The 24,443-nt window shown below is 40.7% G+C and overlaps 1 pseudogene; it reads left to right on the top strand.

The window, feature by feature from the left end:
- LOC117077868 overlaps positions 1-23,725 on the top strand; it is a 73,768-nt pseudogene extending 50,043 nt beyond the window's left edge.
- The last annotated feature ends 718 nt before the right edge of the window (positions 23,726-24,443 follow it).

Raw genomic sequence — 24,443 nt, 5'->3', positions numbered from 1 at the left:
GCACTCTCTGCCTAGCAACTACAAAATTCCAGACTCCCCAAAGGAAAGCAAGTATTCACCATAAATCACATTGTCTGTACAGTCTAGGCATAGCAAACCAGTCTACATCATCAGGGAATGACTAAATGCCAAATTCCCAGATGCAAGCCAAGGGCCAACCTTGCAAGCAGACTTTCTAAAGATAGTAGCCTCAGATCTGCTGTTAATTCTTTTCTCCACTGTCTTTCCCCATGGTCCTTGGCCACAGTGTCTTTGCAATAATAAATATATTATCATCAGTAGGAGTCCATGGAACAGGGTGAGACCAACCTGCAGCATTGACCTCAGTTATGCCATCCGTGGGTCCTGAATTGAGCCAGTTAAAGCAAATCTTATTAACCCCAAGGTCTAGCCTAAATTCTATATTATCCCCCTTTTAAAAAAATGCCTGGCCTGAGGCATCAATAGGCATAGCACAACTCTGGCCAGTATGTAGAAGCTGAACTGAATGCCTTCCAGGGCTGAGGCAATGTTATGATAGTCAGCCTGCACAAATTAAAAGTCCAATCCCAGAGGGCACATGTGGTATCCCTGGAAACAAAGAGTTGACAATTGTTAGGACACCCCAAGCAGGACATACGTTACATATTTTATTAAATTTCTTATACAAATTTCTCTTTTATTCCTTTTAATCCATTATTTTATGAAGTTTATCTTTTGTTCTTGTTATAACTGCTAACCCATTTATGGTTAAAATTTCATCTGAAAAGTCATTTTTTTTTCTACTTCTTTTTACAGGATCATCATTGGTGGTGGCGATCCTTTTTAACCAGAAGCTTTATAGCTGTTTATCTTTTTACATATGCAGTTCATTACTTCTCTGCCAAACTCCAAATCACAGAAATTGCGAGCTCTATTTTGTACTCTGGGTACACGATGATCATTGTGTTGATTTTCTTCCTTTTCATAGGTAACTACAGAATTACTCAGAATATTTCAGACTCTCTTAAGAGTCTTGGAGATAGCCGTAATGTAATAAACATCAATTAACAATTAGTGGAAGGAAAAGGGAACAAAGTCATCATGTTCATTTTTATGCGTTGGAGATAAAAGATTGCAAAGCCGAGGGACCTGGAGGGACCTTATGTACTTAGCTACAAGACTGTCCCTTGTGAATGTTTTAAAACAGGGATATGTTCCAAAGCACAGAAAGGGTTATGTGTAATCACCTTTGAACAGCCTCCAAGCATAAAAAATAACCTACTTGGATAACTTTTAAATTAGTAAAATTAGATTAATTAAATATGTCATCATATAAGCAATTATATGTGAAGGACAAGATGTATACTTCTCAGAATTACTCATTTGGGGTTGTTATTTGGATTCATATGTGATGGGAACTTTTGTCTAGATTAATGCTTGAAGCAGGTGGAAAAAATGGAATGTTTTATAAAATGCTCCACTTGGAGAAATAATGAAGTTGGAGAGCTCTGGGACCTTCTGAACACAAACAAAGTAGCATTTCTGCCTGTGTCATGTCAAATTCTGGCTTTAACTCAAGTCATATCACTTGTGTAGGTCAGATTGGAAAAGTTCAAGGATTTTCTCTGATTTTAACTCTCAGGTTCAACAAATATAAAAATAAAAAATGAAATTTGTTAAAAATCAAGACATTCAGACAAATGTAAACATTATCTGAGAAACCCGGCATCTTGGTGGTAGTTCCTTTTCTACGTAATATCTAACATATATATTACCTCTTATGTACTACTGGTCTTAACTACTCAGTAAAGAAGAGACCACGTAGTCTTACTCTAATCTCTCAGCCACCAGCAGTTCTATTTAAAACTGAAGGTCTGAGAGCTCACCATTCTAGTCCAAGTAGACTCCTTTTGCTTATTTTTTTTTTTAAACTTTTAATTGAAACCTGTGGACGGAAAAGCGCATGCATTATAAGTGTACAGCTTGATGAGTTATCACAAAGTGAACACACCTTTGTAACTAGCACCTCCACCAATAACCAGTACATGATTAGCAGCCCTGAAGCCACTGTTGGGCCTACTTCCACTTGCTTTCCACAGGCACCCACTATCTTGACTTAGCTCTAAAAGGGAGAGTGTAGGAAGGAAAGATTGATATGCTGATAAAAACTAGAGTTAAGTGACAGGAAGAGGAGGATAAATAAGAAAAAGCACAGAGTGGTATAAAGAGAATCATCCAAATGATGTTGAAATGATTTCACAGGATAGGTGTTGAGTGGTGTTAAACAAAGATGCCAAAGAGGGTGAAGACTAGGGAAAGGCCATTCAATTTTGCAAGAATCACCCTTTGAGAGGCAGTATTCAATGTGGCGTGAACTGCTGCTTCTTGTTTTTTGAGGTCTTTCTGCACAAAGTGATTCCTGGTCACCTCAGCCCATAACAGTATAGATTAATTTGGCCCATCTTTGAATTGTATGTTAATAGATTTACAAACACCACATAATAACACTCTTTTCTGTCTGATTTCTTTTGTGGCTGGTTTCTTGCCCTTCATATTGCTTGTGAGAGTCCTCTACATCACTGTGTGTAGATGCAGTCTGTGTCCCTCATGTCTTTTGTTTTAGATCCTCCTTCTACCCTGCCCAGTGAGTTACTAGCTTTTATATTTTGTAGTATGCAGGTTGGATGTATGCAGCACAATAATTTCAGACTTCTGTTTTCCTCATTGTCTAACACTTTGACTCAGGTTGCCTTTTTCTGGGAGTCTTATATTACAACAGCTTCTTTTAAAACAGATGTACTCTTGAATTGTCATATTGCCCACAAAAATCTTTTTCTGTTCCTTGGCTCCAGCACCTGCATTCTAGATTCTGTCACCACACCACATTGAACACTGCCTCTCAAAGGGTGATCTCTTGCCAAATTAAATGACTTTTCCTAGTCTTTGTCTTCTTTGGTTTCTTTATTTAACACCACTCAACATCTATTTTGTGAAGTCATTTCAACATCATTTGGATGATTCTCCTTGTACCACTCTGTGCCTTTTCTTGTTTTCCCTCCTCTTCCTGTCACTTAACTCTAGCTTTTATCAGTATTTCAATCCTTCCTTTCTACACTCTCCCTTTTAGAGCTCATTCAGTCCCATGGCTTCACTTATCTCCTCAATGCTGACTGCTCCCCAACCTCTATTTCTAACCATAGTCTCTATCTGGCTGAATTCTGAACATTTCCATGTCCCACTGGTACTGCAAAGTCACCACGCCCCCAAAATGAAGTTAGCACCTCCTGCTCTACAAACTGACTTATCTTAATTTCTTTCCCTCTTTGACCATCGTCACTAATCTCTGATCTCCTTGACCTATTTTGAATAAATTCTTAATATAGCCTTTCTATATTAGCCCATTCTCATGCTGCTAATAAAGACGTACCAGAGACTGGGTAATTTATAAGGGAAAGAGGTTTAATTGACTCACAGTTCTGCATAGCTAGGGAGGCCCCAGGAAACATACAATCACGGTGGAAAGGGAAGCAAACACGTTCTTCACTTGGCAGCAGCAAGGAGAAATGCAAAGTGAAATGGGAGAAAAGCCCCTTATAAAATCATCAGATCTCGTGAGAACTCACTATCAGGAGAACAACATGGAGGTAACCACCTCCATGATTCAATTACCTCCCACCGAGTCCCTCCCATGACACATGGAGCACATGGAGATTATGGGAACTACAATTCAAGATGAGATTTGGGTGGGACACAACCAAACCATATCACCTTTCATGATTTATAGCTAATCAATCATAACTTCCCTATTTATTCTTCTTAGAAACCTCTTGTTGCCATCTATTCCTTTTTTTCAGTATATACTCCTACAGTCTTAATCCAGGCCTTTATTTCTTTGTCCTTGGATCATTGCAATAGCCTCTTATTTGATTTGCTGGACTCTAGTCTGTCTTTTTCTAATATACTTTTCATGCTACCTGCTTTCAGGTGAACTTATTTTTTTCTTATTATAATAGTGCAATTCGAGTTCCTGGGCAAGATGGTCGAATAGGAACAGCTCCAGTCTGCAGCAACCAGCGAGATCAACGCAGAAGGCGAGTGATTTCTGCATTTCCAACTGAGGTACTCGGCTCATCTCACTGGGACTGGTTAGACAGTGGGTGCAACCCACGGAGGGCAAGGAGAAGCAGGGTGGGGCATCATCTCACCCAGGAAGCACAAGGGGTTGGGGAACTCCCTCCCATAGCCAAGGGAAGCTGTGAGGGACCTTGCCTGAGGAATGGTGCTTTATGGCCTAGATACTATGCTTTTCCCATGGTCTTTCCAACCCACAGACCGGGAGATTCCCTCGGGTGCCTACACCACAAGGGCCCTGGGTTTCAAGCACAAAACTTGGTGGCCATTTGGGCAGACACCAAGCTAGCTGCAGGAGTTTTTTTTTTTTTTTTCATACCCCAGTGGCTCCTGGAACAATAGCAAGACAGAAATGTTCACTGCCCTGGAAAGGGGACCGAAGCCAGGGAGCCAAGTGGTCTTGCTCAGCAGATGTCACCCCCATGGAGTCCAGCAAGCTAAGATTCACTGGCTTGAAATTCTTGCTGCCAGCACAGCAATCTGAAGTCGACCTGGGAAGCTCAGGCTTGCTGGGGGGAGCAGTGTCCACCATTACTGAGGCTTGAGTAGTCGGTTTTCCCCTCACAGTGTAAACAAAGCTGCTGGGAAGTTCAGACTGGGTGGAGTCCACCGCAGTGCTGCAAAGCCCCAGTAGCCAGACTTTCTCTAGATTCCTCATCTCTGGGCAGGGAATCTCTGAAAGAAAGGCAGCAGCCCCTGTTAGGGGCTTCTGGATAAAACTCCCATCTCCCTGGGACAGAGCACCGGGGGAAAGGGGTGGCTATGGGCACAGCTTCAGCAGACTTAAACGTTCCTGCCTGTTGGCTCTGAAGAGAGCAGCGGATCTCCTAGCACAGTGCTGGAGCTCTGCTAAGGGACAGACTGCCTCAAGTGGGTCCCTGACCTCCGAGCCTCCTGACAGGGAGACACTGCCCAGCAGAGGTCGACAGACACCTCATACAGGAGAGCTCCAGTTGGCATCTGGCGAGTGCCTCTCTGGGATGAAGCTTCCAGAGGAAGGAGCAGGCCAGCAGTCTTTGCTGTTCTGCAGCCTCCACTGGTGATACCCAGGCAAACGGTCTGGAGTGGACCCCCAGCAAACGCCAGCAGATCTGAAGAAGAAGGGCCTGACTGTTAGAAGAAAAACTAACAAACAGAAAACAATAGCATCAACATCAAGTAAAAGGACATCCACAAAATAAAACGATCCGAAGGTCACCAACATCAAAGACCGAAGGTAAATAAATCCACGAAGATGAGGAAAACCCAGCACAAAAAGGCTGAAAATTCCAAAAACCAGAATGCCTCTTGTCCTCCAAAGGATCACAACTCCTCGCCAGCAAGGGAACAAAACTGGATGGAGAATGAGTTTGATGAATTGACAGAAGTAGGCTTCAGAAGGTGGGTAATAAAAACTCCTCTGAGCTAAAGGAGCGGTTCTAACCCAATTCAAAGAAGCTAAGAACCTCGATAAAAGGTTAGAGAAATTTCTAACTAAAATAACCAATTTAGAGAAGAACATAAATGACCTGATGGAGCTGAAAAACACAGCACAAGAACTTCATGAAGCATACACAAGTATCAATAGCCAAATCAATCAAGCAGAAGAAAGGATATCAGAGATTGAAGATCAACTTAATGAAATAAAGCGTGAAGACAAGATTAGAGAAAAAAGAATGAAAAGGAGCAAACAGAGCCTCCAAGAAACATGGGACTATGTGAAAAGACCAAACCCACGTTTGATTGGTGTACCTGAAAGTGATGGGGAGAATGGAACCAAGTTGGAAAACACACTTCAAGATATTATTCAAGAGAACTTTCCCAACCCAACAAGACAGGCCCAACATTCAAATTCAGGAAATACAGAGAACACCACAAAGATACTTGTCAAGAAGAGCAACCCCAAGACACATAATTGTCAGATTCACCAAGGTTGAAATGAAGGAAAAAAATGTTAAGGGCAGCCAGAGGGAAAGGTCGAGTTACCCACAAAGGGAAGCCCATCAGACTAACAGTGGATCTCTCTGCAGAAACCCTACAAGCCAGAAGAGAGTGGGCCAATATTCAACATCTTAAAGAAAAGATTTCTCACCCAGAATGTCATATCCAGCCAAACTAAGCTTCATAAGTGAAGGAGAAATAAAATCCTTTACAGACAAGCAAATGCTGAGGGATTTTGTCACCACCAGGCCTGCCTTACAAGAGGTCCTGAAGGAAGCACTAAATATGGAAAGGAAAAACTGGTACCAGCCACTGCAAAAACATATCAAAATGTAAAGACCATCGACACTATGAAGAAACTGCATCAACTAATGGGCAAAATAACCAGCTAGCATAATAATGACAGGATCAAATTCACACATAACAATATTAACCTTAAAGGTAAACAGGCTAAATGCCCCAATTGAAAGGCCCAGACTGGCAAATTGGATAAAGAGTCAGGACTCATTGGTGTGCTATATTTAGGAGAACCATCTCATGTGCAAAGACACACATAGGCTCAAAATAAAGGGATAGAGGAAGATTTACTAAGCAAATGGAAAGCAAAACAAAACAAAACAAAAAAAGCAGGGGTTGCAATACTAGTATCTGGTAAAACAGACTTTAAACCAACAAAGGTCAAAAAAGAGAAAGAAGGGCATTACATAATGGTAAAGGGATCAGTGCAAGAAGAAGAGCTACTATCCTAAATACATATGCACTCAATGCAGGAGCACCCAGATTCATAAAGCAAGTTCTTAGAGACCTACAAAGAGACTTAGACTCCCACACTATAATAGTGGGAGACTTTAACCCCATACTGTCAATATTAGACAGATCAACGAGACAGAAAATTAACAAGGATATTCAGGACTTGAATTCAGCTCTGGACCCAGCAGACCTGATAGATATCTATAGAACTCTCCACCCCAATCAACAGAATACCATTCTTCTCAGCACCACATCACACTTATTCTAAAATCGACCACATAATTGGAAATAAAACACTCCTCAGCAAATGCAAAAGATCGACAATCATAGCAAATAGTCTCTCAGACCACAGTGCAATCAAATTAGAACTCGGGATTAGAAACTCACTCAAAACTGCACCACTACTTGGAAACTGAACAACCTGCTCCTGAGTGACTTCTGGGTAAATGACAAAATTAAGGCAGAAATAAATAAGTTATTTGAAACCAATAAGAACAAAGACATAATGTACCAGAATCTCTAGGACACAGCTAGTATTTAGAGGGAAATTTATAGCACTAAATGCCCACAAGAGAAAGCGGGAAAGATCATCGACACCCTAACATCACAATTAAAAGAACTAGAGAAGCAAAAGCAAACACATTCAAAAGCTAGCAGAAGACAAGAAATAACTAAGATCAGAGCAGAACTGAAGGAGATAGAGACACAAAAAACCCTTCCAAAAAAGTCAGTGAATCCAGGAGCTGGTTTTTTGAAAAGATTAACAAAATACATAGACCACTAGCCAGAATAATAAAGAAGAAAAGGGAGAAGGATCAAATAGACACAATAAAAAATGTTAAATGGGAGATCACCACTGATCCCACAGAAATACAAACTACCATCAGAGAATACTATAAACACCTCTATGCAAATAAAGTAGAAAACCTAGAAGAAATGGACAAATTCCTGGACACACACCCCTCCCAAGACTAAACCAGGAAGGAGTTGAATCACTGAATAAACAATAACAAGTTCTGAAATTGAGGCAGTAAGTAATAGCCCACCAACCAAAAAAAGCCCAGGACCAGACGGATTCACAGCCAAATTCTACCAGAGGTACAAAGAGGAACTGGTACCATTCCTTCTGAAACTATTCCAAACAATAGAGAAAGAGGGACTCCTCCCAAACCAATTTTATGAGGCCAGCATCATCCTGATATCATAACCTGGCAGAGACACAACAAAAAAGAGAATTTCAGGCCAATATCCCTGATGAACATCGATGCACAAATCTTCAATAAAATACTGGCAAACCGAATCCAACAGCACATTAAAAAGCTTATCCACCACGATCAAGTCAGCTTCACCCCAGGGATGCAAGGCGGGTTCAACATATGCAAATCAATAAATGCAATCCATCACATAAACAGAACCAATGACAAAAACCACACGATTATTTCAATAGATGCAGAAAAGGTCTTCGATAAAATTCAACACCGCTTCATGCTAAAAACACTCAATAAACTAGGTATTGATGGAATGTATCTCAAAATATTAAGAACTATTATGACAAACCCACAGCCAATATCATACTGAACGGGCAAAGCTGGAAGCATTCCCTTTAAAAACCGGGACAAGGCAAGGATGCCCTCTCTCACCACTCCTATTCAACATAGTATTGGAAGTTCTGGCCAGGGAAATCAGGCAAGAGAAAGAAATAAAGCGTATTCAAATAGGAAGAGAGGAAGTCAAATTGTTTCTCTTTGCAGATGACATGATTGTATATTTAGAAAACCCCCTCGTCTCAGCCCAAAAACTCCTTAAGCTGTTAAGCAACTTCAGCAAAGTCTCAGGATACAAAATCAATGTGCGAAAATCACAAGCATTCTTATACACCAATAATAGACAAACAGAGAGCCAAATCATGAGTGAACTCCCATTCACAACTGCTACAAAGAGAATAAAATACCTAGGAATACAACCTACAAGGGATGTGAAGGACCTCTTCAAGGAGAACTAGAAACCACTGCTCAAGGAAATAAGAGAAGACACCAACAAATGGAAAAACATTCCATGCTCATAGATAGGAAGAATCAATATTGTGAAAATGGCCATACAGCCCAAAGTAGTTTATAGATTCAGTGCTATTCCTATCATCAAGCTACCATTGACTTTCTTCACAGAATTAGAAAAAACTACTTTAAATTTCATATGGAACCAAAAATGAGCCCGTATAACCAAGACAATCCTAAGCAAAAAGAACAAAGCTGGAGGCATCACACTACCTGACTTCAAACTATACTACAAGGCTACAGTAACCAAAACAGCATGGTACTGGTACTAAACCAGACATATAGACCAATGGAACAGAACAGAGGCCTCAGAAATAATACCACACATCTACAACCATCTGATCTTTGACAAACCTGACAAAAACAAGCAATGGGGAAAGGATTCCCTATTTAATAAATGGTGTTGGGAAAACTGGCTAGCCATATGTAGAAAACTGAAACTGGACCCCTCTTTACACCCTATACAAAAATTAACTCAAGATGGTATAAGATTTAAATGTAAGACCTAAAACCATAAAAACCTTAGAAGAAAACCTAGGCAATACCATTCAGGACAAAGGCATGGGCAAAGACTTCATGACTAAAATACCAAATGCAATGCAACAAAAGCCAAAATTGACAAATGGGATCTAATTAAACTAAAGAGCTTCTGCACAGCAAAAGAAACTGTCATCAGAATGAACAGGCAACCTACAGAATGGGGGAAAATTTTTGCAATCAATCCATCTGACAAAGGTCTAATATCCAGAATCTACAAGGGACTTAAACAAATTTACCAAAAGAAAACAAACAACCTCATCAAAAAGTGGGTGAAGTATATGAACAGACACTTTTCAAGAGAAGACATTTATGCAGCCAACAAACATATGAAAAAAAGCTCATCATCACTAGTTATTGGATAAATGTAAATCAAAACCACAATGAGGTACAATCTCACACCAGTTAGAATGGTGATCATTAAAAAGTCAGGAAACAACAGATACTGGAGAGGATGTGGAGAAATAGGAATGCTTTTACACCATTGGTGGAGTGTAAATTAGTTCAACCATTGTGGAAGACAATGTGGCAATTCTTCAAAGATCTAGAACCAGAAATGCCATTTAACCTAGCAATCCCATTACTGGGTATATAGCCAAAGGATTATAAATCATTCTACTATAAAGACACATGCACACATATGTTAATTGCAGCACTATTCACAATAGCAAAGACTTGGAACCAATCCAAATACCAATCAATGTTAGACTGGATAAAGAGGATGGGGCACATATATACCACGGAATACTATGCAACCATAAAACAGGATGAATTAATATCCTTTGCAGGTACACGGATGAAGCTGGGAGCCATTATTCTCAGCAAACTAACACAGGAACAGAAAATCAAACACCGCATGTTCTCACTCATAAGTGGGAGTTGAACAATGAGAACATATGGGCACAGGGAGGGGAACATCACACACTGGGGCCTGTTGTGGGGTGGGAGGCAAGGGGAGGGGTAGCATTAGGAGAAATACCTAATGTAGACGATGGGTGATGGGTGCAGCAAACCACTATGGCACATGTATACCTATGTAACAAACCTGCACATGTCTGCCAGAACTTAAGGATAATTAAAAAAAAAAAAAAAGAGAACGAAATAGTGCAATTCAGTCCAAGGTTACTTTTTTTCTTTTTTTTTTTGAGACGGAATCTTGCTCTGTCACCCAGGCTGGAGTGCAGTGGCGTGATCTCAGCTCACTGCAACCTCCGCCTCCCAGGTTCAAGCGATTCTCCTGAGTCAGCCTCCTCAGTAGCTGGGACTACAGGCGCACACCACCACACCCAACTAATTTTTGTATTTTTAGTAGAAACGGGGTTTCACCTTGTTGGCCAGGATAGTCTCGATTCCCTGACCTCGTGATCCACCCACCTCAGCCTCCCAAAGTGCTGGGATTACAAGTGTGAGCCACCGCGTCTGGCCCCAAGATTACTTTTAACAGGTCAACTCATATTTACAGAATGCTTGCACTGTGCTGGACACTGTGCTGAGTGCTGGGAACACAGTGGTAAAGAAGACAGATAAGGTTCCCTGTTTTTATGGACCCTTCTATTCTAGTGGAAGGGAGACATATTAAAGAAAAATTACGGGTTTGGTGAGCTTTGTGAAATAAGTGATGTTGAGCAAGAGGTGGATGGTCAAGTGTTCCAAGCAGAGGTGGCAGCATGTTTGAAAGTCCTGAGTGGGAAGTAGTTTGACATCTTCAAAGAAAGTCCAGCATGGCAAGGGAGGGAGGGTGGTACTAGGTGGCAATAGTGAAGTTAGAAAGGTATGGAATAGGACGGATGCAGTGACTTATGCCTATAATCCCAGCAGTTTGGGAGGCCAAGGTGAGGATCCCTTGCACCCAGGAGTTTGAGACCAGTCTGGGCAACATAGTGAGACCCTGTCTCTACAAAAAATTAGCTGGGTGTGGTGGCACATGCCTGTAATCTAGCTGCTTGGGACACTGAGTTTGGGAGGATCACCTGAGACCAGGGAGGTTGAGGCAGCAGTAAGCCATGATCATTGAACCGCTGCACTCCAGCCTGGGTGACAGAGTGAGACCCTGTCTCAAAGAAGAAGAGAAGAGAAGAAAAGAAAGGAGAAGAAAAGAGGAAAGAAAGAGGGAGGGTGGGAGGGAAGCAGGCAGGCAGGAAGGAAAGGAAAGGAACAGTAAGATCTTATGAGATCTTGTAAATGATATTAAGGACTTTGTTTTATTGTGGGAGTGATGGGAAGTTGAAGGGTTTAAACAGTGTAATAGGCCGGGCACAGTGGCTCATGTCTATAGCCCCAGCACTTTGGGAGGCCAGGGCAGGCAGATCACTTAAGCCCAGGAGTTCGAAAACAGCTTGGGCAACATGATGAAATCTTGTCTCTACAAAAAATATTTTAAAAGACATAACGAGGAATGGTGGTGTGTGCCTGTGGTCCCAGCTACCCAGGAAGTGGTGGATCACTTGAGCCCAGGAGATCAGGGTGTAGTGAGCCAAGATAGTGCCACTGCAATTGCAGCCTGGGTGACAGAGCAAGACCCTGCCTCAAAAATAAAATGAAAATAAAATAAAACAAAATAAACAGGGTGATAATGCCACTTTCCCTATTCAAAAATTGTAATAGCATCATACTTCCTCCTCCGTCAAGGTCTAAGCTCACCTGGTGTTGGGAGCTTCCATAATGTGGTCTTGCTCGTTATTCAGTGTGTTTTCTAAGCCTCTGAAAGCTAAACTACTCACTAAGTTCAAGCTTGTCTCCTGACTTTTTTAGCAGTCTCCCCAACTAGATTGGCATCTCCTTGAGAGCAGGGACTACACTGTATGCCTATTTTGTGTCCTTCAGAGAGCTAAGCCCATATTCTTCTTGACTTCATAGCGTATGGAAGAGAGGGATACCATCATGGGATCATGTTTGCATATCAGTTTTAAAATTAAATCATGGGTGTGAGAAACCTCCAAAGTAAATTCTGGGTACTGTCATATCACACACACAAATAAAGAACTGTGATTTTAACATCTGTTCTCTAGAACTGTCTTTAAGAAGCTGTCTTCTTACAGACTCTAAATGGCATTTCTTTATATTTTATCATTATATGTTGAGGTTAATAGCAGGAAGCAAGGCTTATTACCTATTTTCATGTTGTTTCACTTGTGTAGAAGAAGTCCTTAATAACTAGCCTTGAGACTATAGATGTACAAAAGTACAATTATTAATTTGTGATTACCCTTTCTTCCTGTGGACAAACATTTCTGAAAGTGATTTTTTAATAAAATGACATTTTTAAAATTAGCATACTTACTCATTTAAAACATGCTGAGGAGCTTCACACTTATTCATGCTTATTGATTCAAACTTATTTAGAATAATTGTGCATTCATTCGAAGCTCTTCCTTGTGGTCACCACATTCCCCTTTGGTGCTTGAATTCATCCATAGCATCACAGCAGAAGTACAGACTTTATAGCTATCACCTTTCTTTCTTTCTTCTTTCTTTCTTCTTTCTTCTTTCTTTCTTTCTTTCTTTCTCCTTTCTTTCTTTCTTTCTTTCTTTCTTCATTTCCTTCCTTCCTTCCTTCCTTCCTTCCTTCCTTCCTTCCTTCCTTCCTTCCCTCCTTCCTTCCCTCCTTCCCTGCCTTCCCTCCCTCCCCTCCTTCCCTCCTTCCTTCCTTCCTTCCCTTCCTTCCTTCTTCTTGTCTTTCTGTCACCACGCCCAGCTAATTTTCATATGTTTAGTAGAGACAGGGTTTCACCATTTTGGTCAGCCTGATCTTGAACTCCTGATGTCAGGTGATCTGCCCGCCTCGGCCTCCCAAAGTGCTGGGATTACAGGCGTGAGCCACTGCACTGTACTATTGATATCTGTCACCTTTCAATATTGAGTATTGTTACTGTAGGAAGACACTTTGTTATATACTAAGTACTTTTCCATGTGCAATATCCTTCATATTTATCATATTTATGACTACTTAATTGATCGGGCAGATTACTTTGCTGAACTATTTCTTTACTATTGAACTTGTTTTTTTCCCCATTTGGATTATTTCCTCAAGATAGTTTGTGAGCGGGATGACAGGGTCAAAAAAACATGAATATTTTTATGGTTTTAAAATGCCTTTCTGCTGAGCTTGACTGGCACTGGTATATTTTAAAAAGAAACAAGAAAAAGCAGTTTCTTTTTTGTTCATGAGGTGTGTCTAAAATGGCACCCCATTGTTTTCTTCCTCTCAGTTTTGGAGCAAAAGGAAGTGGTATGTATTCTGGCTGGTGTTACTCTACCCAATTTTATTTAGAGCACACTTACAGATGTGTAAAGAAAAGTCGAAATATGACTCAAGGGACAGGAATAGGGGGATAAACACAACCAACCAAGAAGAGTACCAGGAATAAAATTTTATATTTTTATAGATAAATGAAAATGGATTTCAATTAAGGTTGGATGACTTGCCCCAAATCCTAATTAGTTTCCTTCCTTCCTTCTTTCCTTCCTTCCTCTCTCTCCTTCCTTCCTTCCTTCCTTCCTTCCTTCCTCCTTCCTTCCTCCCTATCCCTCCCTCCCCTCCTTCCTTCCTTCCTTCTTCTTCCTTCTTCCTTCCTCCTTCCTTCCTTGTCTTTCTGTCTTTCCTTCTTCCTTTCCTCTTCTTTTGACGGAGTCTCACTCTGTCACCCAGGATGGAGTGCAGTGGTACAATCTCGGCTCACTGCAACCTCTGCCTCCCAGGTTCAAGTAATTCTCCTGCCTCAGCGTCCAGAGTAGCTGGAATTACAGGTGCCCACCACCATGCCTGGCTATTTTTTGTATTTTTAGTAGAGGCGGGATTTCACCATGTTGGCCAGGCTGGTCTTGAACTCCTGACCTCAGGTGATCTGCCCTCCTCAGCCTCCCAAAGTGCTTGGATTTAGAGGATAGTTAGTGATTTTTTATTTGATTCAGGATTTTTAGATATCAACAAATGAGTTAAAATCTTAAGAAAGTGAATTAAAATAATGTATTTCTATTTTGATGTAATGGACTTAAGATCAATAATCAAATAAGATCTAACACTTGGGTTTCCTCGTCTTAAAGCCTAAAAGCTGTCTAGTACTATAATAATGGAATTTGTAGTTAATTATCAACTTTGGGCTGGGTGTGGTGTCTCATGCCTGTAATCCCAGCACTTTGAGAGGCCAAGGTGTTCAAGACTTGAGGCCAGGAGTTCAAGACTAGCCTGGCCAGCATGGCAAAATCCTGTCTCTACTAAAAATATAAAAATTAGCTGGGTGTGGTGGCACACACCTGTAGTCCCAGCTACTTGGGAGGCTGAGACAGAGAATCGCTTGGACCTGGGAGACAGGTTTCAGTGAGCTGAGACTGTGCCACTGCACTGCAGCCTGGGTGACAGAGCGAGACTCTGTCTCAAAAAAAAAAAAAAAAAAAAAAAAAAATTGGCTGCCATTGCCATTGGGTAGTAAATTTAATATTTTATACAATTATCTATATTTTACGGAAGTAGTTAAAAATGTTTGCATTTAGCTACAGTCTCTTATTCTAGAGCAGTGGTTCTCAACCAGGACAATTTGCCCACTCCCCCAGGAAACATTAGCAGTGTATAGAGACATTTTTGATTGTCATAACGGGAGGATACTAATGAGATCTAGTGAATAGACGTCAGGGACACCACCAAATATGCCACAGTGTGCCGGACAGCTTCCACAACAAAGAATTATCTGGCCTAAAACGTCAATAGTGCTACTGTCAATAAATCCTGCTCTAGAGTGAACTATTTTTGAACCTTACATTTACTTGGGAGTTAATGCTATTTTCAGAATACATTTTTGATCATTTTGAGAGATTTGTTTAGAGTCTGAGACTCTGCACCACCAATCACTGGGTGGTGATTGAAGCCAGTGTGTTACAAAGAGCTTTTAAGACCCAGAAGAAGTATTAGCCAAAGGAAGAGTGCTTTTCTGTTGGCTTTCTCACTGTCTGTGCTTTGAATATATTTTTATTCATTAAAAGAAGCTAATGAAGTTCAGCAATTTTGAGACAGTCTACTGTGTAACATTTTATCACTAAATTAAAGTGAAGATTTCATGTTTTCACACAGAGCAAGATGAAATATAGTATACTGAAGGAAATGTCTAATTATCTTAACACACAAATGTTAGCTATAATGGCCATTTTGTATTTTATTATACCTAGTTGTTGCTAGCTCTACCTTATTAAAATCTTCAGTTTTAAAGGCTGAAAGATCAAAAAGAGATAAAAATATATTAATGCTGATTGTTAACCAACAAGTAAGCATTTATTAAGTGTCTTCTTTGGGCTTGGTAGCATATTAATTGAGAATATGGAAACATTAAGATATAATACTATTTTTATTGAGTTGATTATATGCCAGCTATTTGCACACATTTATCTCACTTAATTTTCAGAATTGCCATGAGCTGTAGGTCACCTTATTCCATTGCATGGATAAGGCAACTGAAGCCCAGAGAGATGGACTTGTTCATGGCCAGTCAGCCAGTAAGTGGTAGAGCCATGATTCATTCAAACCCAGATTGGCCTGACCTCAAAGCTCATTCTTTCAAAGTACAACTCTGTATGTCCTCCTCAAGAAAGAGGCACTTTCTCGAGCTAGAGCCAAACCAACAACTAACGGGTGCCTCCAAAATCTGCTCTGTAGTCCTCTATTTGACCAAGTGGACTGCTCTTAACTGGGGGAACTAAGACTGGTGCATGTAAAGCAATACAATATCACCCTCAGGAATATAGGATGACAATAGAATATCTCTGGTCTTTCCTATGACCCTTCAGCCCTTCTTTAAAAAAACAACCCTTTCTGTTTTACTACATGATTCTGGGATACACGGAGTCAAGACTAGTGTAACCTCTGGAATAATGCCATTACATCCTCAATTCCAGCTTATTTTGATCTCAGTTTACACTTATGGACCAAAGAAAGCGGTAGGTTCTGTAGGAGAACAGGACACAGTCATCCCTATTCTCAAGGATACAGAAAACCTCTGGGTCCTATTCTTTTACTCAGTGCAAGTAGCTGTAGACTAACTATGGGCCTTGTGGTGGTCAGTATTCTTCGAATTTTGAGTATCATACTAAAAAGTTTCAACAGAAAGTCTCCTCTTAAAGAGGCGTTCTATTCCCTCAGAGGTAATCAGAAGCTGTATTCTCTGGCATTCTTGTGTTGTGCATTTTACATCCTCTGGCATCTCATGCCTGGGTTGGTCTCTCTACCTTTTCCTGTCTAACTGCTGCTTGTTTTTTGAGGTCTTTCTGCACAAAGTGGTTTCTGGTCACCTCAGCCCATATTGATATCTTTCCTAGAACAGTCAAGGGCAGAATAGGCTTTGACTCCTATCTGTGCTATTTATTGGCTGTGTATTGTAAGGCAAGTCACTTCACCTCTTTGAGCCTCCATTTCCTTGTGGAATGGAGGAATAATAGTACTTGCCTCAGAAAAACACAACTGAATGTCATCACACATGTGAAGCCTGTAACTCAGAGATGGGCATATAATAATTTAGTAAAAGCTAATTATTATTATCATCTTCATTATCTTCATGAAATACAAATTGATTGTCTTTCTATGGCTTATGTATCTTCACTGGCTCCCAGTTGCCCACATGGTCAAATCCAAACTTCTTAACTTGGCATGCAATATCTGGCCCCTTATCTACTCTTGCAGTCTTTTCTTCTATTAAAAAAAAATTAGGCTGGGCACGGTGGCTCATGCCTGTAATCCCAGCATTTTGGGAGGCCGAGGCGGATCACCTGAGGTCAGGAGTTCGAGACCAGCCTGGCCAACATGGTGAAACCCTGTCTCTACTAAAAAATACAAAAATCAGCCGGGTGTGGTGGCAGGCGCCTTAATCCCAGCTACTTGGGAGGCAGAGGCAGGAGAATCGTTTGAACCCAGGAGGCAGAGGTTGCAGTGAGTCGAGATCAAGCCATTGCACTCAAACCTGGGGGACAAGAGCGAGATTTCTCTCAAAAAAAATAAATAAATAAATAAATAAATTAGAGACAGGATCTCACTCTGTCACCCAGGCTGGAATGCAGTGGTGCTATCATAGCTCACTGCAGCCTGGAACTCCTGGGTTCAGATAATCCTCCCACTGCAGCCTCCCAAGTGCCTAGGAGTAGAGGCATATATGCCCTCTTTAATGCTCCCTTAATTCTCTATCTTACACTTTTAATGCTCCAATCTCTCTATCATGGTTCTTACTGTTCCTTAAAACTGCCAGGGCTTTGAGTGTTTTTTTAAGCCTTTATGGGAACTTTATTCCTCTCTGGAATAGCTGTCTCCCATCCTCAAATGTGTTTGAACCCAGCTTTATAGGACTTTTCCCTATGATGCCTTCTCCAAATCCCACCATTCATTCATTTAGTAAGTACATATTGAACGACAACTGTGTGCCAGGCTCTGCTTTAGGGGCTGGGGTTTTAGTGGTGAGCAAAACTATAAAGGGATAAAAATCCTGATCCTCATGGAGCTTACATTGCTAAGCAGTTAATTTAAATAGTTCAGTTTAACAAATATGCATTGTCCACCTACAATGTGCCCAACACTATGCTAAGCACTGGGGGCATAAGATTAAGACTTAATCCCTAGCCTCAAGGCTATAGTCTTAAGAGTGAAGACCCCTAAATGGATCATCTCCATGCATGGTGGCACAGAGCCTGATACAGTGAAGCCCAGGGTTTTGTGAAAGCACAGAGGAGAGCACTTAGCTCACTTGGGGAGAGGGAAAGAGGGAAGGAAAGACTTTTCTGTAGAAAATGATAGAGATGTGTCTTATGTTTTGAGGGAAGACTTAATCTTAAAAGTAGAAAGTAAAGTTGACAACTGAGCAAGGCATGGCATACAGATGTCTCTAGATAACTTGGGGTTGCTGGAGTTTAAAATTTAAGGTGTAAACTGGCAGGAACAAGGCTTGAAGGAGTAGGTCATGACCTGACTCTGGGGGACCTTGTGTGCCAACACTAAGGAGTTGTAATTATTTATTTTATTTTTTAGAGGCAGGGTCTCACTCTGTCACCCAGGCTTGAGTGCATGGGTGCCATCATAGCTCACTGTAACCTTGAACTCCTGGGCTCAAGTGATCCTCCCATCTCAGCCTCCAGAGTAGCTAGGACTACAGGCATGTACCACCATGCCCAGCTAATTAATTAATTAATTTATTTATTTTTTGTAGAGACAGGATCTTGCTATGTTGCTCAGGCTGGTCTCAAACTTCTGGCCTCAGTTAATCCTCCCACCTGAGCTTCACAAAGCACTGGGATTATAGGCAGGAGTCATGACACCTGGCCAGGAGTTGGAATTTTTGCCAGATAAAGCTTGGATGTGCATCAAAGTCACTTGTGGCAATTATTTAACATTAACTAAAACCAACAAATCTGATGTCCAGGGACCATCCAAGAGCCTCTGGGTCAGAACCCCTGTTGATCTGTATTTCTAATGGCTTAACCAGTTCCTAATACACTCCAGAGCTTGAGTACTTTTGCTATGGGGAAGTATTTTTTTTTTTTTTTTTTTAGACAGAGTCTGGCTCTGTCATCCAGGCTGGAGTGCAGTGGCATGATCTCGGCTCACTGCAACCTCTGCTTCCCGGGCTCAAGTGATTCTCCTGCCTCAGTCTCCCAAGTAGCTGGGATTATAGGCGCCCCCACACCATGCCCAGCCATTTTTGTTTTGTATTTTTAGTAGAGACAAGGTTTCACCATATTGGCCAGACTGGTCTTGAACTCCTGACCTCAGATGATTCACCCACCTTGGCCTCCCCAAGTGCTAGGATTACAGGCTTGCGCCACCATGCCTGGCCAGGTTTTTAAGGGCATGACAATCAAATTTTGTGGCTTGGAAATATCACAATCACACTGACAGAGTAGAGAATGGATTTGATAGGAAGACTGGAGGTAGGGAGAGAAGTCAACAAACAGTTGATTAAGTGAGAGATGAAGAGGGAATGGCTTAATATCCCATGGCTGTGGAGATAGACAGAGGGATATGGAGGAGAGGGATTCGAAGGCTATTAAGGAGTTGCAATTTGCAGGACTTGGTAACTGACAATATGTGGGTGCAAAAGAGAGAGGAGTTAAGGGTGATTTCCAGGTCTCCGACTTTGACCTCTACATCAATAGTGATGTGTAGCACAGCCACCAACTGAGATTATTTTCTACAAGAACTCCTTTTCTATCCCTCACACTACCTGGCAAGTGCCAGGTCCAGAGAAAGTGCTTAGTGAACACAAAATCAAATGTGGCTAAAGGGAGTTAAGACCCTCAGGACCCTTATTCCCAAGTAAGCTTTCCCTTTATTATTTTGTACAATGGCTGAAATTCCAGCTTTATGGACAATCTTTTTCCTGCACGTCTTATTCACTGCTGCAAGTTCTTGGAATTTAGTTTCCACAGTGGCTGTGGAAAGACTCTTTAGAGATTTTTTTTTGAGATGAGATCTCACTACATTGCCCAGGCTGGCCTCAGCCTCCCTAGTAGCTAGGACTACAGGTCTGCACCACCACATCCCCATCAAAAGATTTGTTTATGTTGAATAGAAAGTAGTAGACTTTCAAAATGTTTTATTTAACTAGTTTCTTTTTCTTTTTTTAGTGTAGTTATATGATCACATTGGGAAACCCTTAGAAGAAACATACATTGGATACCTAGCCCAGGATCAGACAGAATCCTTTTCATTATAGAATTGCAATTAGGGAAGGGAAAGGGGAAAAATGGGTTTCTCTGCTTTTCTTGGACTGTCTCATTCAAGATCCTGTGGTTGGATTGTCTTTTGGTTATGTATCATTATAAAAGGTTCTGAAGCTTAGAAAGAAGCTAGGGCGGCTGGGCGTGGTGGCTCACGCCTGTAATGCCAGCACTTTGGGAGGTCAAGGCAGGTGGATCATGAGGTCGGGAGATCGAGACCATCCTGGCCAACATGGTGAAACCCCGTCTCTACTAAAAATACAAAAATTAGCCAGGTGTGGTGGCACGCGTCTGTAGTCCCAGCTACTCAGGAGGCTGAGGTAGGAGAATTACTTGAACCCAGGAGGCAGAGGTTGCAGTGAGCTGAGATCATGCCACTGCACTCCAGCCTGGCGAAAGAGGGAGACTCTGTCAAACAAGCGAAAGAAAGAAAGGAAGGAAGGAAGAAAGAAAGAAAGAAAGAGAAAGAAGCTAGGGCATTTTTAATATTGCTTTAGTGCTTTCTCTGACCTGAAACAAAAGTAAGCAAAGATATCAGGGTGATAATTCTCCCCATTTTTGTTTCATCTCCTGTTTTCTACTCTTAAATTGTGATACAAGCATTCAGCTGTAGAAAAAAATTAATTTCTCCAGATCCTTTAAGTTGCTTTTAACTTGTGAGGTTCAGTGGCCCTTTGGTTCAGTGGAAGATGGAAGGAAGGAAGGAAGAGAGAGAGGGAGGGGCAGACTAGCTGAGAGGGGAGCTTTTTGAAATCTTGACTCTCAGGCTGCATCCCAGATCAATTAAATCAGAATCGCTGGGGGTGTCACCCAGGTGGTAGTATTTAAATCTCCCCAGGTAATTTCAACGTGCGGCCAATGTTGAGAATGATCACACTAATCAGGTAAACCCCATGTGATCATAAATTTCAAGCCCCAAATCAGAACATTAATAATAGCTATCATTTCTTGAGTGCCTACTCTGACAGGCACTCTAATATAACTTGTCCTTTTTCTCTCAGGAAAAGCCTTAGTTGCGTGAGGGTGTAATTCCTTTTCAGATTTGAGAAACAGAGGAGGTAGGTAGCTTGTTCTACGTCACATAGCTAAGTGTCTGCTTGACTCCAAAGTCCAGATTCTGTAGCTCAGCTGACTACCAAAATAGTGTGAGGGTTGGTGGATTTTTGTGTTTTAGGTAGGAGACAATTGTGTATTTTATGTAAAGCATCAAAAAGTTGAGAATTCATAAACATTTCAATGGTTTATGGGGAAAATAGGCAGCAAATCAAAATCAGAGATGTTTTAGATTCTGAGACATGTGTTAGCTATACACCTGCCATCTCCTGAACCTTTGATGTTGGATTCAAAGAAGGAAGCTTAGAGTAAGAATAGGTATTATCATCCCCATTTTCCAGATGAGAAAACTGACGCTTGGCAAGATTGTTACTTGCCCAAGATCAGACATCTAGTAAACCAACAGAGTAGATCTGTGTTACTCTATGCCCATGGTCTTAATCACTATACCATACTGATTCCTGATGAGCAATGAAGAGTAGAAGGAAGGGTATGATGATATATTGGATGGAAAGTTATCCTAAGTTTGGAATCTGGCAAGGAAAAAGGTACCAACCGCTGCCTAAAACTTTCCGCAATCTTGTTATTGAGTAAGATGTTTTCCTAGATGAATTGTCCTGGGGTGCACCATTAGACTGTAGAATCTGGAATTTTCTTTGATTAAGTCATTGAACCATAATATCATCTGAAAATTGTTTTTAATGATATAAAAATCAATGAAATCATGTATTAAAGAAAAATTTGCTCATAATTATATCATCCTGAGATATAAAGATGCCTTCTTTTATCTATGCTCTGCTCTATCTGATCCACATATTTATGCTTATATTATGTTCACACTGGTATGATACCCAGGAATCATTTAAGGCCTTTTATCACCTGACACCATATTATAAAGATTGCCTCTTGCTGCTATATAGTCTTTACATTTGTCATTTTTGTATTATTTCATTGAGCACTTGGGACATAATTTAGCTAATTGCCTATTTGGGGGGCATTTGGTTTGTTTTTAATTTTCAATATTATAAATCATAGTATTATGATCACCATTTTGCATGTAATTTTTTTGAATATGGGGCCATTTCTTTAGGATAAATCCTTCCAAATGAGATTTTTTTCTCATGTATTTCTTTATTCATTTGTTTATTGAGATGGGGCTCGCTGTGTTGCCCAGGCTGCATTTGAATTCGTGAGCTCGAGTGATCTCCCGTCACAGCCTCCTCAGCTGGGACCACAGGCACGTGCCAGTGCACCTGACTCCAAGATGGTTTTAGAGTTTAAATAAAGCTTAAGGCCAGGCACAGTGGCTTATGCCTGTAATCCCAGCATTGAGGAGGCCGAGGCGGGCAGATCACTTGAGGTCAGGAGTTTGAGACCAGCCTGACCAATATGGCAAAACCCCATCTCTACAAAAAATACAAAAATTAGCTGGGCATGGTGGCAGCCTCCTGTAATCTCAGCTACTCAGGAGGCTGAGGCAGGAGAATTGCTTGAACCCTGGAGGTGGAGGTTTCAGTGAGCCGAGATTACACCACTGCACTCCAGCCTGGGTGACAGAGTAAGACTGTCTCCAAAAAAAAGTTTAATAAAGTTTTTAAAGTTTAATGATACAAAACTTTGATTTATAAAACGAATGTATGCTCTGGATATGCAAATACATAAGATTATTACCCCCTTTGTCTATCTGTAGTGATAATGGTTATTTACGTTTTCTAAATTGAAGCAAGTTATAAGAAGATTTTTGTATCAGAAATAGGCTTGGACCTCTTTTATTCGTTTTGAAATGGAGAAGTTAAGCTACTAATTTTGTTTTCTTGCTTTGGTTAGAGACCTGCAGAATTCAATCAGATGGATTCTCACACCTGTTTGCAGGTGACTGCCTCGGCCCTGTTGCTCATCCTGTTTGCTCAGCAAGAGAGCCTGTTGGTTTTTACTTGATAAATGTACAAATCTTGAGAGTTGGAGAATCAGTAGCCCACCTCAAAACTGACATGCTTTGTATTTTTGAGAAAGCTACCTTCATTTGCTATGATGTCTGGCTAACAAAGATCTTTTTCATTTTGTTTCAGGGACAGTTGGATTTTTTTCCTGTTTCTGGTTAATTGCTAAAATCTACAGTGTGCTGAAGGTGGAGTAAAGTATTTCCCCAAAGGGTTCCAAGCACATCTCCCTTGCCCTTGAATATCTGTATATCTATATGAACATCAATTGAGATATATATGTGTGTGCTTCTAATTACATAATTTTAAGCATATATATGTAAATATAAAATCTCATTGTTTGGCCTCAGTTTGTATGACACAAAATACTGATTGTATGGAAGAAAACAGGTTGGGAAACAGATTTATTCTACATCATATTTTCCTGAAAAGCTACAATAAAAAGATTTAAATTAAAGCAGTTAGAGGAAGGGAGGCATATTTCTTTAAAAAAATTAAAGTTGAGTACCACACTGGTTTTTCAGATGAAGTTTTCTTTCTTTTCCTTTTTCTCCTTCATATTGTTCAGAGCATCTAATTCCATCAGAACTATTGTCAAATAAATTTTATGTAAAATGTGTATTTTTCTAATGGGGGTTGATTATACAAACTGTATTACACCTTTGTATCTGAGTGACCATTTAAAAATGCATATTGGCTTAGCACATAGAGTTTATGAAATGCCAGATAATGCTCTTATTCCTTAGTGAAATCTGCACATTTCTAGTTGTTAGTTGTCTATTTCTATTTGCTGTTCCTTGGGGGGCTGAGAATGTTCAAATTTGACTTAGCTGTGTTTAAATAATAAATCTTTGGAGTCAGTTTTCTTGGGTTTATTTGCTTTGCCTAAACAATAGTCAGGTATCACATCTCCTAAAATGCTGGGAATTTGTATTGCAAATATTCTTCTAGCTTGTAGTTTTGGGGGAGCAGCCATGAAAATCACACATTTTCTATATCAAATTGTATTGATAAATATGGGTCTCATTTAGGAAAATGTTTGAAAAATGTCTACATATACCCTTCAATTAAAGGTTATTCTCAAAGCCATCCTTAAGCTGAGGAGTACTTGTTTGTCTGTGCAGGGATCAAAGAGTTTATGTTGCCCCTGGATGGGAGATTGGAATGAGGAGGGACAGGGTCAGAGAGTTGCATTCTGAAAGAGAGTGAAACGAGGAGAAGGAGTTTACTAGTTACCTCATGGAAGAAGAAAATAATTCACTAGCCAGTAATGTGTCTGTATTGGAAGGGTCAGGGCTATGACTGGTGGCAAATGGGCCTGGGGCCTAGAGCAGCCTAGTGGGGCAGGGAATGGCTACAGAAGACTACAGAAGGTTTCTCGACAGTGGAATTTTCACCTCCTCTAAATCCTCTC

This window comes from Trachypithecus francoisi, unplaced genomic scaffold (genome assembly GCF_009764315.1).
Source record: "Trachypithecus francoisi isolate TF-2019V2 unplaced genomic scaffold, Tfra_2.0 Lachesis_group6, whole genome shotgun sequence".
NCBI lineage: Eukaryota > Metazoa > Chordata > Mammalia > Primates > Cercopithecidae > Trachypithecus > Trachypithecus francoisi.
This window is presented reverse-complemented; position numbering and strand designations above follow the sequence as displayed.